Genomic DNA, 18,368 nt, shown 5'->3' on the forward strand with positions numbered 1-18,368 from the left:
CTTGAGTTCGTCAGAGTACCTGAAAAGGAGTAGAGAATACGTGAACTACGAAGGGGAAACAGGGGGGGTGCCCCTGTTTACCTCTCCGACGCTCAACATTAGTGGGATTGAGGTGGAGTATAGAGGTTTTAGGGGTGTTTAGAGGCCAAAGCTTGAGAGAAACGAGCGAGGTACGAGTTCGGCAGCGTTTCAGTGCTCAAGAATGGGTTACCTGGACCAAGGGGGGTGCCTTGGTATTTATAGGCTACCAAGGGGCATTTTGGGCATCCCCTTGGCCGAAGGCCGCCTCTGACCCGGCCATGGCCGGCTCTGACTCGGCCATGGCCGGCTCTGACTCGGCCATGGCCGGCTCTGACTCGGCCGTGGAGGCCATGGCCGGCTCTGACTTGGCCATGGCCGGCTCTGACTCGGCCGTGGCCGGCTCTGACTCGGCCATGGAGGCCATGGTCGGCTCTGACTCGGCCGTGGAGGCCATGGCCGGCTCTGACTCGGTCGTGGAGGCCATGGCCGGCTCTGACTCGGCCATGGCCGGCTCTGACTCGGCCATGGAGGCCATGGCTGGCTCTGGAGAGCAGGCCATGGAGGAGGGCCGGCCTTGGGGTGTCGGCCTTGGAGGAGGGCCGGCCGGCCATGGGTCGGCTGAGCATATGGCCGGTCATTGGCCGGCTGAGCATATGGCCGGTCATTGGCCGGCTGAGCATATGGCCGGTCATTGGCCGGCTGAGCATATGGCCGGTCATTGGCCGGCTGAGCATATGGCCGGCCACTGGCCGGCTGACCTTTGGGCCGGCGATAGGCCGGTCAAGCACACGGCCAGCCGCTGGCCGGCTAACCCTTGGCCCGGCCATCGGTTTGGGCCGGCCAAAGGCCGAGGCAAGGTTTCGTCGCCCGAGGCCTTGCACCGGTCGCGTGGGTCGAAGTGACGCCTTAGTCCCCGTCGGTCCGAGACGGACCGACAACATCTGGTTATGAGGCATTGAGAGTTAGAGACTCTATAGTTCTTCTAGTATCTTGCGAAGGTACTGAATTGACCAGTGCACTTCTAGAGACAAGATAAGAACAAACCATTTAACCTCTTATGTCTCGAAGTCACTACGTATGAATTGCATCGTGCTTACCTTAATCCTGAAATGAGACATGTCATTTCACACCTTAGTATTCTCATTTGAGAAAGTCAGAGTTCGGACTCACTATGTGATTCCGAACAAGGCCTATTGGTGAAGTACTAAGTTGTGAGAATGTCATGAGTAACTTTGTGAAGTTCTCATAGATATGGAATTCATGTACAAGATTGCTGAAATGCAATGTATATCACCTCATGCTTTGTTCCTTGGAGTGTGAATAAATGAACTGGCCAGTGTCCAAATTGAGTCTTGACTCTTTTGGATGAAACAATGTGACTTGTTAGCTCCTCGTCAATACATTGTTTCTAACTTATTCACAAGCGAGAAAGGAGTTGAGGAAATAACAGCTAGAAGGGTAAAATGGTAATTTTGTAAATCCCGACTGGCTGATGATATTCATGAAGGGTAAACACTGATAATATTCTGTGGATCCGCTCATTACAATTAGGTTGAATTCTTGAGTAGAAAATAAATTCATTTGAACCGAGAGATTTTCAGTGTCAACTCTTTAGTGGAGTCAGTTGACATTAAGCTAAACTTGGAAAAGGTTTGTGAACTTTTGAGTCCAAGTATTTTAGCTCAAGCTTTGTTCATTTGGATCCATGAGGTCACTGTCACGAATCACATCGATTAGGAATAGTTAAACTGGAAGCTAAGTCAAAACAAGAACGAAAATAATCAAAAGGGTATTTTTGTCTTTTGAGACATAGGATGAAATGAATGTCAATAAATTTTTGACAAAGTCATTTAATGACATGTTTCGCTCGGCCAATATTAGTCTTATTGGGCCTTGTGGATTAATTTCATTTCATAAGAATTTTATTGAAAATTCTTAATGGGAGTTTCTCATGTTGTCATGAACAAATGAAGAAGCTTCTAGAAGCTCATTCTAGAGACCATTTGGGCGCCCATAATACCCATAGGAAGAGAGAATATTTTGTGCATAAATGTATCAAGATACTTGCCAAAAGAAAAAGAGGAAACAAATTTCCCATGCTTGTATAGGAAATTTCGGCCAAGGCAACCAAGAGAGAAACAAAAGAGGAAACTAATCCCTTGAGGATTTGAATGAGGTGGGCGCCTATGTTGATAGGAATGGGTAATAAAATATTGCTCATAAAGGCTTGGAAAATAAGAGGAAACTACTTCTTTCCAAGGCCAACCCTTCTCCTATAAATAGGACCTTCATTCCTCTCATTCTATTCATTCCACATAAGTTAGAGATTGAGAGCCTCTCTCTCTAGAACTTGTGGTTGCCGCCCCTTCCTCTCTCTCTCTAGTTTATTTTCGATTTTTTATTTTGGCACCTAGGTCCTCATTTGACCTAGTGTTTAGCTCTGTGACTTCAAGACTCGTTCTTAAGTCATAGTGTTTAAAAGTGCCCACTCACTGATTCCTTTATTTCGAGTGATTTAGTGATAGAAACTATCGTGGTTGCTCGAGTTGCCGAGGAAAGAAAGAGAGACGTGTTGCGAGGGGAGACGAGCGTTGCAAACTTTCCAAAAGCTTCTCAAAGTTCAATCTTCAAGAAAGGTTAGTAAACTTCTATGCTGTTTATAGTTTTTTATTTATATGTACTTGCTCTTTGTCTAGGTTAGTAAAAACCGTTTTTACTTGAAAAGAAAATTTTTAAAATTCCGCCGCTTACCGAAGCGTTAATTATTTTCTTAAACCCTAGATCGATTCCAACAAATGGTATCAGAGATATGGTAAAAGATATGCATGTACATGTATTTTAAAAATATGAGCTTGAAAATCGTTTTCGAAAGTTTACTAATTTTGTGACAAGTTAGAATTGTTATCTTAGATTTTTTTTTAATTTATTGCTCTTGCCTTTAAATTAAATATCATGTTGATTTTCTATGAGTTTGGGATGTTTTTAAAACACATTAGAATCAGTTCTAAAAGTTTTTAATTTTTTATATTGAAAAACGTGTTTTAAAGGTTTGAGAAATTTCGAGTAAATTTTGTGACTAGTTTTCTTGTCTTACAAGTTTCGTTTATTTACTTGAATCGTTTTATGCATGTTGTTATTTCTTTTATATCATGTTGTTACCCTGCTAATAAAACACAAATAAAAGCTTTAACAACATCCTAAAACGTTCCGTTACACTTGATTCTTTTTCGCACCTAAAAACGACCAAGCTTTAATTATTTCTTTTTCTTCGAGCTGGAGTAAATCCGTAGTAAAAGTGGCATAACTCTCTGCTCAGAAATCGAAATTTAATGATTCTTGAATCAAATTAAAGCTCTGTCTGTCCTCTGTCAAATTACACCGGTTTCAGGTCAAAAGGACATCGGAGACGCCAGTTATGGCGATTTTACTCCAAGTTGCGCGGTTGTTCCGAAACTCCAGTTTTTTAGAATTCCGGATTTTCAGCCCCACTACCATGAGTTATAGAACTCTAATGAGAAAAATTTCTTGAGCAAAAATGTTTTTCATAAGATTATAAACATGTTGTGTAAGATTAAAATGTTTTGATTTTTGAAAGTTTAATTGAAATTGAATTTTTACAAAACTAGTTTGAATTTTGAAAAACCGTTTTCACTTTCAAACTTGAAAAATATTTTGTCATCCAAATCAAATAAATTTTCAAAATGTTTTCAAAACTATATCTATATCACATATGTTCAAAATCTATATGCTCTTGAAAATTTGAGTGAGAGGTCTCCTTGTAGACAAGCCGAAAAATAAAAAGATGTGTAATCTCAAACTTTCAAGTGTCCGAGTGAGTTGAAGTTCACACTTCCCTCATGCACTTTCCCGAAATAGAAAATAGGAAAAGATCGAGTATGTACCTTGTGCCTTTATGCACTAATACTGCTCTGAACATGACGATCTAGGATTCTTTTCTAGTTGTCCGCTCTGTCCCTCTCTAACTAGGAAATCTGTTTCCGAACTTATAAGAGCCGATGTACCAACTCCAAAAACTAAGTGGGAGGGTTATATTTGTTGTTTGCAACCCGCGATCCCCAACACTAATGAAAGAAGCAATTAACGTGGGACTAAGAGCCGCTCTTGCGACCCTCTCTTAAATGGGAGTACTCCAAGGCGTTTTTGCTTCGATCATTGCTCAATGAGCTACGTCCGAGAGTGAGACAATGATGACAAGGCCTCCCCTTGGGGGATTGTTTTTCAAAGTTGATCTTTTGAACTAAGTGGTTGGTTGCACACTTAGGCTCAATCCCTAGTAATCCTCCCTTGAGGCTCTGCGAAAGGATGTGAGTGATCAAACAAATTTAAAAGGTGGCCAGTCAAAATTGATGTATTGACATCTTGGCTAAGCATTAATGATGTGTCATTTACTTATAAATGGAGATTTTTTGCGGCCTTCTCTTGAGGGAGTAAATTATCGTTTGGTTTATAACACCTTTGGATTTTATAAAAGTCTTAAATAAAACTTAAATCCTAAACCAAAGACTAATCATAAACTTGTTTCAACTTTTATAAGCAACACGTCTCGCAAACTGTTGTCAATGGTGCCCACAAGAAGAGTAGTAGTGTCTATTTATGTACATTTGATGTCATATAGTCTTACGAAGACTCTTGCTTGTAATTGCTTATTCATTAATAAAAAGTTGAAACGTTCATTCAATCTTCCTTGTCTGAAGCTTTATGATAAAACCATAGTCTTTTAGTCCATAAACAAACTTAACAACTTACGAAGAGACAAATGTAGATTTGCATGAACAAACTCTTCGCAGTTTGCTTAAAACGATATATTCGCAATCTTAGGGTCAAAGGACTATTGACCTCAGTATGATTGTTAGAAGAATCTATGATGTCTGGTTATGAGGCATTGAGAGTTAGGAACTCTATAGTTCTTCTAGGTATCTTCCGAAGGTACTGAATTGACCAGTGCACTTCTAGAGACAAGATAAGAACAAACCATTTAACCTCTTATGTCTCGAAGTCACTATGTATGAATTGCATCATGCTTACCTTAATCCTGAAATGAGACATGCCATTTCACACCTTAGTATTCTCATTTGAGAAAGTCAAAGTTCGGACTCACTATGTGATTCCGAACAAGGCCTATTGGTGAAGTACTAAGTTGTGAGTCTGTCATGAGTAACTTTGTGAAGTTCTCATAGATATGGAATACATGTACAAGATTGCTGAAATGCAATGTATGTCACCTCATGCTTTGTTCCTTGGAGTGTGAATAAATGAACTGGCCAGTGTCCAAATTGAGTCTTGACTCTTTTGGATGAAACAATGTGACTTGTTAGCTCCTCGTCAATACATTGTTTCTAACTTATTCACAAGCGACAAAGGAGTTGAGGAAATAACAGCTAGAAGGGTAAAATGGTAATTTAGTAAATCCCGACTAGCTGATGACATTCATGAAGGGTAAACATAGATAATATTCAGTGGATCCGCTCATCATAATTAGGTCGAATTCTTGAGTAGAAAATAAATTCATTTGAACCGAGAGATTTTCAGTGTCAGCTCTTTAGTGGAGTCAGTTGGCATTAAGCTAAACTTGGAAAAGGTTTGTGAACTTTTGAGTCCAAGTGTTTAGCTAAAGCTTTGTTCATTTGGATCCATGAGGTCACTGTCACGAATCACATCGATAGGAATAGTTAAACTGGAAGCTAAGCCAAAACAAGAACGAAAATAGTTAAAAGGGTATTTTTGTCTTTTGAGACAAAGGATGAAATGAATGTCAATAAATTTTTTGACAAGGTCATTTTGTGACATGTTTCACTCGGCCATGACTTGATCATTGGGCCTTGTGAATTAATTTCGTTTCATGAGAATTTTATTGAAAATTCTTAATGGGCCTTTCTCATGTTGTCATGAACAAATGAAGAAGCTTCTAGAAGCTCCTTCTAGAGAGACTTGGGCGCCTACCCTAATAGAGAAATAGGAGAGTTTATTTTGTGCATAAATGTATTTAGATACTTGCCAAAAGAAAAAGAGGAAACAAATTTGCATAAGGATGCACAAGGGAATCGGCCACATTGAGAGACAAGGCAAGCCTTGAACAAAATAGGAAACAAATCAAGGCTTCTAGAAGCCCTAGCTTGGCCGAGTATCTCAAAGGGAAAAAAGAGGAAATTGCTCATGAATATGTGATATTCTATAGAAGAGGAAACTACCTTATTGAAGGTGAGACCTCTCCTATAAATAGGAGCCTCATTTCCTCACAATTCATTCATCCAAGTTTAAGAGATTTGAGAGACTCTCTCTCTAGAACTTGGCCGAAGTCCTCTTCTCTCTCTCTCTAGTTTATTTTCGATTTTTTTTGTCTTGGCACCTAGGTCCTCACTCGACCTAGCGTTTAGCTCTGCGACTTCAAGACTTGTTCTTAAGTCGTAGTGTTTAAAAGTGCCCACTCACTGATTCCTTCTTTTCGAGTGATTTAGTGATAGAAACTATCGTGGTTGCTCGAGTTCCCGAGGAAAGAAAAGAGAGACGTGCTGCGAGGGGAGACGAACGTTGCCAACCTTCCAAAGGCTCATCAACGTTCAAGCATCAAAAAGGTTAGTAACTTTAATAAGCTCATATTAGTTTTTATTTACATGCACATGCTCTTGTCTAGGTTAGTAAAAACTAGTTTTACTTAAAAAGAAAATTTTAAAATTCCGTCGCTTAACGAAGCGTTAAACTTTTTCTCAAACCCTAGATCGATTCCAACAAATGGTATCAGAGCTATGGTCAAAGGAATGCATGTGCATGTTTTTAAATTATGAGCTTGAAAATCGTTTTCGAAAGTTTACTAATTTTGTGACAAGTTAGAATTGTAATCTTAGATTTTTTTTAATTTATTGCTCATGCCTTTAAATTAAAAACCATGTTGATTTTCTATGAGTTTGGGATGATGTTAAAACACATTAGAATCAGTTCTAAAAGTTTTTAATTTTTTTATATTGAAAAACGTGTTTTAAAGGTTTGAGATTTTTCGAGTAATTTTTGTGACTAGTTTTATTTTCTTGCTAGTTTCGTTTATTTACTTGAATCGTTTTATGCATGTTGTTATTTCTTTTATTCTATGTTATTACCCTGCTAATATAACACAAATAAAAGCTTTAAACAACTTCATAAAACGTTCCGTTACACTCGATTCTTTTTCGCACCTAAAAGGACAAAGCTTTAATTTATTTCATTTTCTTCGAGCTGGAATGTAAACCCGCATTAAAAGCGGCATAACTCTCTGCTCAGAAATCTAAATTTAATGATTCTTGAATCAAATTAAAGCTCTGTCTGTCCTCTGTCCAATGCCACCGGTTTCGGCTGAAAAGGACATCGGAGCCGCCAGATATGGCGATTTTACTCCGAGGTGCGCGGCTGTCTGAAACTCCAGTTTTTTAGAAATCCGGATTTTCAAACCCCACTACCATGAGTTATAGAACTCTAATGAGAAAATTTTCTTCAGCAAAAATGTTTTTCATATGATTATAAACATGATGTGTAAAGATTAAAAGTTTTGATTTTTGAAAGATTAATTGAAATTGAATTTTTTCAAAACTAGTTTGAATTTTGAAAAACCGTTTTCACTTTCAAACTTGAAAATATTTTGTCATCCAAATCAAATAAGTTTTCAAAATGTTTTCAAAACTATATCTATATCACATATGTTCAAAATCTATATGCACTTGAAAATTTGAGTGGGAGGTCTCCTTGTAGACAAGCCGAAAAATAAAAAAGATGTGTAATCTCAAACTTTCAAGTGTTCGAGTGAGTTGAAGTTCACACTTCCCTCACGCACTTTCCCGAAATAGAAAATAGGAAAAGATCGAGTATGTACCTTGTGCCTTTATGCACTAATACTGCTCTGAACATGTCGATCTAGGATTCTCTTCTAGTTGTCCGCTCTGTCGCTCTCTAACTAGGAAATCTGTTTCCGAACTTAAAAGAGTCGATGAACCAACTCCAAAAACTAAGTGGGAGGGTTATACTCGTTGTTTGTAACCCGCGATCCCCAACACTAGTGAAAGATGCAATAACGTGGGACTAAGAGCCGCTCTTGCGACCCTCACTTAAATGTGAGTACTCCAAGGCGTTATTGCTTCGATCATTGCTCAATGAGCTACGTCCGAGAGTGATGCAATGATGGCAAGGCCTCCCCTTGGGGGATTGTTTTTCAAAGCTGATCTTTTGGACTAAGTGGTTGGTTGCACACTTAGGCTCAATCCCTAGTATCCTTCCTTAAGGCTCTGCGAAAGGATATGAGTGATCAAACCAATTTACAAGGTGGCTAGTCAAAATAGATGTATTGACATCTTGGCTTAGCATTAATGATGTGTCATTTACTTATAAATGGAGATTTTTTGCGGCCTTCTCTTGAGGGAGTAAATTATCGTTTGGTTTATAACACCTTTGGGTTTTACAAAAGTCTTAATGAAACTTAAATCCTAAACCAAAGACTAATCATAAAACTGTTTCAACTTATATAGGCAATATGTCTCCCAACCATCTCTCTATCTTTCTTTCCATGATCAAACTCGAAAACGAAAACTACATAGACTCGAAACGTAACCTCGACATAATACCTACCGTTAACAAGCACAATTGGGTACTCACCACCCCATGTCCTCTTCTGACGAATGATGATTCAACTCAAGAGGACAATGACGCCTTAGCGGCCTGGCTTCGATCCGATGAGATTGTGAGGTGCTATATCTTGGCATCTATGAACAATATGCTGAAAGAGCAACATCGTGACTTCGAGACTGCCGCTGACATGCTCTGCAATCTCCTTGAGATGTTTGGAGGGCAAAGGCGTCAAACAAGGCTACAAGCAGTCCGACAGTTTATGAACTGTCACATGAAGGCTAGGACTCCTGTTAGAGACTTTATGATACTGATCATTAGTTTTCTAAATAAAATGGAAATCCTAGGATCTGAGACTGATGGGAAGAATCTCATAGATATGATCTTAGAAACTCTCCCCGCGTCTCTTGATACCTCCAAGATGAACTACTCCATAAACAAGCTAGAGTACACTGCTACCAAGCTTATGATGGAACTTCACACTGCTGTAGGTCTCACTAAGAGAAAGAGGAATCAAGGAGAGGCACATGCTACTGAGCAAAAAGCCTCCGCCTCTGGAACTGTGAAGAGACCTTACACGGCCGATAAAAAGAACTGTCCCGCCTATCTCAAAGCAAAGGAACATAGTATTGTACTAGTTACCGAAGCATGCTTAGTAGCTGATAATGTATCAATGTGGATTCTTGACTCCGCTGCTACTAACCATATTTGTTGTTCCTTGAATGGTTTCAAGAAAACCAAAAGCTTAGAGGAAGGCGAGTTCTGTTTCAAATGGGGTGATCGGAGCCTGGTGTCCGCGAAGGCTGTGGGATCCGTGACGCTGTCTTTTGAAGACCGCACTTTAAACTTGAATAATGTTTATTTTGTTCCTACCTTTGGGAAGAACTTAATATCCGTTGCTCGTCTTCTTGAGCAAGATTATTGTTTAAAGTTCATTAAGAATGGAATTCGTATTTCGTTTCCTGATAATTCTTTTGTCACTGATGCATGTATGAAGAATGCTCTTTTTTACATCTATCCCACTCAACCTTCTCTTTTAGACACCGAAATAGGTAACGATCTAATTAGGGAGCCAAAGAGGATCAAACTTTCTGAATCCTCCGATCTAACAAAATCAACATACCTCTGGCACTTAAGACTTGGTCATATCAGTCTAGATAGGATTAAGAGACTTGTGAGGGATGGTCCACTCCAAGCCTCTGCAATAGGTTCACTACCTACTTGTGAATCTTGCATAGAAGGAAAAATGACTAAGCAACCTTTCTCCGATAAGGGTCGAAGAGCCACTGAGTTGCTGGAACTAATACATTCTGATGTATGTGGTCCGCTCAACCAACAGGCACGTGGAGGATACGAATACTTCGTTACCTTCACTGATGACTACTCAAGATATGGGTTTGTCTATTTGCTTAAACACAAATCCGAGACCTTTAACGTATTTAAGGTCTTTAGGGCTTTAGTGGAAAAGCAAACTGGCAAAGTGATCAAAACCCTTCGATCTGATCGAGGTGGTGAGTATATGTCTGGAGAGTTCGATGACTTTCTTAAAGAAGAAGGTATCGCTTCTCAGCTTACCGCGCCTGGCACACCTCAACAAAACGGAGTGTCAGAGAGAAGAAACCGAACTCTTATGGAGATGGTTAGATCAATGATGAGTTACTCATCACTCCCGCTTTCCTTTTGGGGATATGCCCTCGAAACAGCCGCCTACATTCTGAACCAAGTTCCGTCCAAGACGGTTCCTGGTACTCCTTATGAACGATGGACTGGCCGTAAAGTGAATCTTGGCCGCATCCGAATTTGGGGTTGCCCTGCACACGTGCTGAGGCAAAAGACTAGCAAGTTGGCTAGTAGGTCAGAATTGTGCCTGTTTGTAGGATATCCGAAGGAAACCAAAGGTTTTACTTTCTATAGTCCCGAGGACGATAAGACTTTCGTTAGCACGAATGCTCGTTTCCTTGAGGAGGACTTTATGAAGGATGCAAAACCTAGAAGCAAAATTGTGCTTGAAGAAAAGTTGGGTGAGGAAGCTTCTACCTCGTCTGTAAGAACTGTTCTTACCCCAACTGAAACACAACCTAACTCATCAGAATCTCGTCAAGTAGTACTTCGACGTAGTGGGAGGGCTACTCAAAAGCCTGACAGGTACATGTCTTATGGAGACTCTCTTGTAGCCGTCTCCGACATGGATGACCCTGTTTCCTATAGCCAAGCGATGGCTTGATCTGAATCAAACCTTTGGCTTGACGCCATGAAAGTTGAAATGCACTCGATGTATGTCAACAAAGTCTGGAAACTTGTAGACCTTCCTGAAGGGATTAAACCCGTAAGGTGTAAGTGGATATACAAGAAGAAAAGGGGTCCTGATGGGAACGTCGAGACGTTCAAAGCACGACTTGTGGCGAAGGGTTATACCCAACAAGAAGGGATTGACTATGAAGAAACCTTCTCGCCAGTCGCGATGCTCAAATCCATCCGCATACTCCTATCCATAGCTGCAGCTCTCGACTATGAGATCTGGCAAATGGATGTCAAGACAGCCTTTCTGAATGGCAATCTTGACGAGCGCATTTACATGGCTCAACCAGACGGTTTCATGGATAAAGGTCAAGAGACCAAGGTTTGTGAGTTGCTTAAATCCATTTATGGACTAAAGCAAGCATCTAGGTCATGGAATATTAGATTCGATGAAACTGTAAAGAGCTTTGGCTTTGAACAGTCAATAGATGAGCCTTGTGTTTACAAGTTAATACACGAAGGCAAAGTTGTGCTTCTGGTACTATATGTCGATGATATACTACTCATTGGTAATGACGTGGGTAAGTTATCTGAGGTTAAGGTCTGGCTAGCAAAGCAATTCGATATGAAGGATCTAGGAGAAGCCGCGTACATTCTGGGAATCCAAATCTTTCGAGATAGGAAAAACCGGACCCTGTCGCTCTCTCAAGCATCTTATATTGATAAGGTGATGGATCGCTTCTCGATGCAAGACTGCAAGAGGGGTCAAACACCCTTTAGGCATGGAGTTTCACTCTCTAAGGACCAGTCTCCCAAGACTGCACAAGAGATTGAAGACATGAGGAAAATTCCTTACGCCTCTGCCGTAGGAAGCCTCATGTATGCTATGCTTTGCACCCGACCTGATATATGTTTCGCCGTTGGCGTAGTTAGTCGTTTCCAATCCAACCCTGGACCCGAGCACTGGATTGCTGTTAAGCATGTTCTTAAGTATCTTCGAAGAACTAGGAACTTGATGCTTACATACTCAGGTACTGACCTGACTATGACGGGATATACCGACTCCGATTTTCAAGCGGATAAGGATTCCAGGAAATCCACTTCGGGATCTGTGTTCATCCTTAATGGTGGAGCTGTTGTGTGGAGAAGTATTAAGCAATCTTGCATTGCTGACTCCACAATGGAAGAAGAATATGTGGCTGCTTGTGAAGCATCCAAAGAGGCTGTATGGCTTAGAAAGTTCCTTAAGTATTTGGAAATTGTTCCAAACGTCGACGAGCCCATGACCCTTTATTGTGATAATAGTGGGGTTGTCGCTAACTCAAAGGAACCTAGAAGCCATAAGCGCTCTAAGCATATTGAGAGGAAATACCATTTGATTCGAGAGATCGCGCAACGCGGAGACGTGGAGGTGAAGTAGATCTCTGGCAGATCCATTCACCAAGGCCCTAGCGAACATGGTCTTCGACCAACTTCGAGAGGGATTAGGCATGTAGGACTACTCACATCTTCTTTGAGTCAAGTGGGAGTTTGTTGTCAATGGTGCCCACAAGAAGAGTAGTAGTGTCTATTTATGTACATTTGATGTCATATAGTCTTACGAAGACTCTTGCTTGTAATTGCTTATTCATTAATAAAAAGTTGAAACGTTCATTCAATCTTCCTTGTCTGAAGCTTTATGATAAAACCATAGTCTTTTAGTCCATAAACAAACTTAACAACTTACGAAGAGACAAATGTAGATTTGCATGAACAAACTCTTCGCAGTTTACTTAAAACGATATATTCGCAATCTTAGGGTCAAAGGACTATTGACCTCAGTATGATTGTTAGAAGAATCTATGATGTCTGGTTATGAGGCATTGAGAGTTAGGAACTCTATAGTTCTTCTAGGTATCTTCCGAAGGTACTGAATTGACCAGTGCACTTCTAGAGACAAGATAAGAACAAACCATTTAACCTCTTATGTCTCGAAGTCACTATGTATGAATTGCATCATGCTTACCTTAATCCTGAAATGAGACATGCCATTTCACACCTTAGTATTCTCATTTGAGAAAGTCAAAGTTCGGACTCACTATGTGATTCCGAACAAGGCCTATTGGTGAAGTACTAAGTTGTGAGTCTGTCATGAGTAACTTTGTGAAGTTCTCATAGATATGGAATTCATGTACAAGATTGCTGAAATGCAATGTATGTCACCTCATGCTTTGTTCCTTGGAGTGTGAATAAATGAACTGGCCAGTGTCCAAATTGAGTCTTGACTCTTTTGGATGAAACAATGTGACTTGTTAGCTCCTCGTCAATACATTGTTTCTAACTTATTCACAAGCGACAAAGGAGTTGAGGAAATAACAGCTAGAAGGGTAAAATGGTAATTTAGTAAATCCCGACTAGCTGATGACATTCATGAAGGGTAAACATAGATAATATTCAGTGGATCCGCTCATCATAATTAGGTCGAATTCTTGAGTAGAAAATAAATTCATTTGAACCGAGAGATTTTCAGTGTCAGCTCTTTAGTGGAGTCAGTTGGCATTAAGCTAAACTTGGAAAAGGTTTGTGAACTTTTGAGTCCAAGTGTTTAGCTAAAGCTTTGTTCATTTGGATCCATGAGGTCACTGTCACGAATCACATCGATAGGAATAGTTAAACTGGAAGCTAAGCCAAAACAAGAACGAAAATAGTTAAAAGGGTATTTTTGTCTTTTGAGACAAAGGATGAAATGAATGTCAATAAATTTTTTGACAAGGTCATTTTGTGACATGTTTCACTCGGCCATGACTTGATCATTGGGCCTTGTGAATTAATTTCGTTTCATGAGAATTTTATTGAAAATTCTTAATGGGCCTTTCTCATGTTGTCATGAACAAATGAAGAAGCTTCTAGAAGCTCCTTCTAGAGAGACTTGGGCGCCTACCCTAATAGAGAAATAGGAGAGTTTATTTTGTGCATAAATGTATTTAGATACTTGCCAAAAGAAAAAGAGGAAACAAATTTGCATAAGGATGCACAAGGGAATCGGCCACATTGAGAGACAAGGCAAGCCTTGAACAAAATAGGAAACAAATCAAGGCTTCTAGAAGCCCTAGCTTGGCCGAGTATCTCAAAGGGAAAAAAGAGGAAATTGCTCATGAATATGTGATATTCTATAGAAGAGGAAACTACCTTATTGAAGGTGAGACCTCTCCTATAAATAGGAGCCTCATTTCCTCACAATTCATTCATCCAAGTTTAAGAGATTTGAGAGACTCTCTCTCTAGAACTTGGCCGAAGTCCTCTTCTCTCTCTCTCTAGTTTATTTTCGATTTTTTTTGTCTTGGCACCTAGGTCCTCACTCGACCTAGCGTTTAGCTCTGCGACTTCAAGACTTGTTCTTAAGTCGTAGTGTTTAAAAGTGCCCACTCACTGATTCCTTCTTTTCGAGTGATTTAGTGATAGAAACTATCGTGGTTGCTCGAGTTCCCGAGGAAAGAAAAGAGAGACGTGCTGCGAGGGGAGACGAACGTTGCCAACCTTCCAAAGGCTCATCAACGTTCAAGCATCAAAAAGGTTAGTAACTTTAATAAGCTCATATTAGTTTTTATTTACATGCACATGCTCTTGTCTAGGTTAGTAAAAACTAGTTTTACTTAAAAAGAAAATTTTAAAATTCCGTCGCTTAACGAAGCGTTAAACTTTTTCTCAAACCCTAGATCGATTCCAACAAATGGTATCAGAGCTATGGTCAAAGGAATGCATGTGCATGTTTTTAAATTATGAGCTTGAAAATCGTTTTCGAAAGTTTACTAATTTTGTGACAAGTTAGAATTGTAATCTTAGATTTTTTTTAATTTATTGCTCATGCCTTTAAATTAAAAACCATGTTGATTTTCTATGAGTTTGGGATGATGTTAAAACACATTAGAATCAGTTCTAAAAGTTTTTAATTTTTTTATATTGAAAAACGTGTTTTAAAGGTTTGAGATTTTTCGAGTAATTTTTGTGACTAGTTTTATTTTCTTGCTAGTTTCGTTTATTTACTTGAATCGTTTTATGCATGTTGTTATTTCTTTTATTCTATGTTATTACCCTGCTAATATAACACAAATAAAAGCTTTAAACAACTTCATAAAACGTTCCGTTACACTCGATTCTTTTTCGCACCTAAAAGGACAAAGCTTTAATTTATTTCATTTTCTTCGAGCTGGAATGTAAACCCGCATTAAAAGCGGCATAACTCTCTGCTCAGAAATCTAAATTTAATGATTCTTGAATCAAATTAAAGCTCTGTCTGTCCTCTGTCCAATGCCACCGGTTTCGGCTGAAAAGGACATCGGAGCCGCCAGATATGGCGATTTTACTCCGAGGTGCGCGGCTGTCTGAAACTCCAGTTTTTTAGAAATCCGGATTTTCAAACCCCACTACCATGAGTTATAGAACTCTAATGAGAAAATTTTCTTCAGCAAAAATGTTTTTCATATGATTATAAACATGATGTGTAAAGATTAAAAGTTTTGATTTTTGAAAGATTAATTGAAATTGAATTTTTTCAAAACTAGTTTGAATTTTGAAAAACCGTTTTCACTTTCAAACTTGAAAATATTTTGTCATCCAAATCAAATAAGTTTTCAAAATGTTTTCAAAACTATATCTATATCACATATGTTCAAAATCTATATGCACTTGAAAATTTGAGTGGGAGGTCTCCTTGTAGACAAGCCGAAAAATAAAAAGATGTGTAATCTCAAACTTTCAAGTGTTCGAGTGAGTTGAAGTTCACACTTCCCTCACGCACTTTCCCGAAATAGAAAATAGGAAAAGATCGAGTATGTACCTTGTGCCTTTATGCACTAATACTGCTCTGAACATGTCGATCTAGGATTCTCTTCTAGTTGTCCGCTCTGTCGCTCTCTAACTAGGAAATCTGTTTCCGAACTTAAAAGAGTCGATGAACCAACTCCAAAAACTAAGTGGGAGGGTTATACTCGTTGTTTGTAACCCGCGATCCCCAACACTAGTGAAAGATGCAATAACGTGGGACTAAGAGCCGCTCTTGCGACCCTCACTTAAATGTGAGTACTCCAAGGCGTTATTGCTTCGATCATTGCTCAATGAGCTACGTCCGAGAGTGATGCAATGATGGCAAGGCCTCCCCTTGGGGGATTGTTTTTCAAAGCTGATCTTTTGGACTAAGTGGTTGGTTGCACACTTAGGCTCAATCCCTAGTATCCTTCCTTAAGGCTCTGCGAAAGGATATGAGTGATCAAACCAATTTACAAGGTGGCTAGTCAAAATAGATGTATTGACATCTTGGCTTAGCATTAATGATGTGTCATTTACTTATAAATGGAGATTTTTTGCGGCCTTCTCTTGAGGGAGTAAATTATCGTTTGGTTTATAACACCTTTGGGTTTTACAAAAGTCTTAATGAAACTTAAATCCTAAACCAAAGACTAATCATAAAACTGTTTCAACTTATATAGGCAATATGTCTCCCAACCATCTCTCTATCTTTCTTTCCATGATCAAACTCGAAAACGAAAACTACATAGACTCGAAACGTAACCTCGACATAATACCTACCGTTAACAAGCACAATTGGGTACTCACCACCCCATGTCCTCTTCTGACGAATGATGATTCAACTCAAGAGGACAATGACGCCTTAGCGGCCTGGCTTCGATCCGATGAGATTGTGAGGTGCTATATCTTGGCATCTATGAACAATATGCTGAAAGAGCAACATCGTGACTTCGAGACTGCCGCTGACATGCTCTGCAATCTCCTTGAGATGTTTGGAGGGCAAAGGCGTCAAACAAGGCTACAAGCAGTCCGCCAGTTTATGAACTGTCACATGAAGGCTAGGACTCCTGTTAGAGACTTTATGATACTGATCATTAGTTTTCTAAATAAAATGGAAATCCTAGGATCTGAGACTGATGGGAAGAATCTCATAGATATGATCTTAGAAACTCTCCCCGCGTCTCTTGATACCTCCAAGATGAACTACTCCATAAACAAGCTAGAGTACACTGCTACCAAGCTTATGATGGAACTTCACACTGCTGTAGGTCTCACTAAGAGAAAGAGGAATCAAGGAGAGGCACATGCTACTGAGCAAAAAGCCTCCGCCTCTGGAACTGTGAAGAGACCTTACACGGCCGATAAAAAGAACTGTCCCGCCTATCTCAAAGCAAAGGAACATAGTATTGTACTAGTTACCGAAGCATGCTTAGTAGCTGATAATGTATCAATGTGGATTCTTGACTCCGCTGCTACTAACCATATTTGTTGTTCCTTGAATGGTTTCAAGAAAACCAAAAGCTTAGAGGAAGGCGAGTTCTGTTTCAAATGGGGTGATCGGAGCCTGGTGTCCGCGAAGGCTGTGGGATCCGTGACGCTGTCTTTTGAAGACCGCACTTTAAACTTGAATAATGTTTATTTTGTTCCTACCTTTGGGAAGAACTTAATATCCGTTGCTCGTCTTCTTGAGCAAGATTATTGTTTAAAGTTCATTAAGAATGGAATTCGTATTTCGTTTCCTGATAATTCTTTTGTCACTGATGCATGTATGAAGAATGCTCTTTTTTACATCTATCCCACTCAACCTTCTCTTTTAGACACCGAAATAGGTAACGATCTAATTAGGGAGCCAAAGAGGATCAAACTTTCTGAATCCTCCGATCTAACAAAATCAACATACCTCTGGCACTTAAGACTTGGTCATATCAGTCTAGATAGGATTAAGAGACTTGTGAGGGATGGTCCACTCCAAGCCTCTGCAATAGGTTCACTACCTACTTGTGAATCCTGCATAGAAGGAAAAATGACTAAGCGACCTTTCTCCGATAAGGGTCGAAGAGCCACTGAGTTGCTGGAACTAATACATTCTGATGTATGTGGTCCGCTCAACCAACAGGCACGTGGAGGATACGAATACTTCGTTACCTTCACTGATGACTACTCAAGATATGGGTTTGTCTATTTGCTTAAACACAAATCCGAGACCTTTAACGTATTTAAGGTCTTTAGGGCTTTAGTGGAAAAGCAAACTGGCAAAGTGATCAAAACCCTTCGATCTGATCGAGGTGGTGAGTATATGTCTGGAGAGTTCGATGACTTTCTTAAAGAAGAAGGTATCGCTTCTCAGCTTACCGCGCCTGGCACACCTCAACAAAACGGAGTGTCAGAGAGAAGAAACCGAACTCTTATGGAGATGGTTAGATCAATGATGAGTTACTCATCACTCCCGCTTTCCTTTTGGGGATATGCCCTCGAAACAGCCGCCTACATTCTGAACCAAGTTCCGTCCAAGACGGTTCCTGGTACTCCTTATGAACGATGGACTGGCCGTAAAGTGAATCTTGGCCGCATCCGAATTTGGGGTTGCCCTGCACACGTGCTGAGGCAAAAGACTAGCAAGTTGGCTAGTAGGTCAGAATTGTGCCTGTTTGTAGGATATCCGAAGGAAACCAAAGGTTTTACTTTCTATAGTCCCGAGGACGATAAGACTTTCGTTAGCA

The sequence above is a fragment of the Urtica dioica genome, chromosome 7, assembly GCF_054948205.1.
Source record: "Urtica dioica subsp. dioica isolate 48M chromosome 7, U.dioica_male_clone48M_v1_H2, whole genome shotgun sequence".
NCBI classification, from domain to species: Eukaryota; Viridiplantae; Streptophyta; class Magnoliopsida; order Rosales; family Urticaceae; genus Urtica; species Urtica dioica.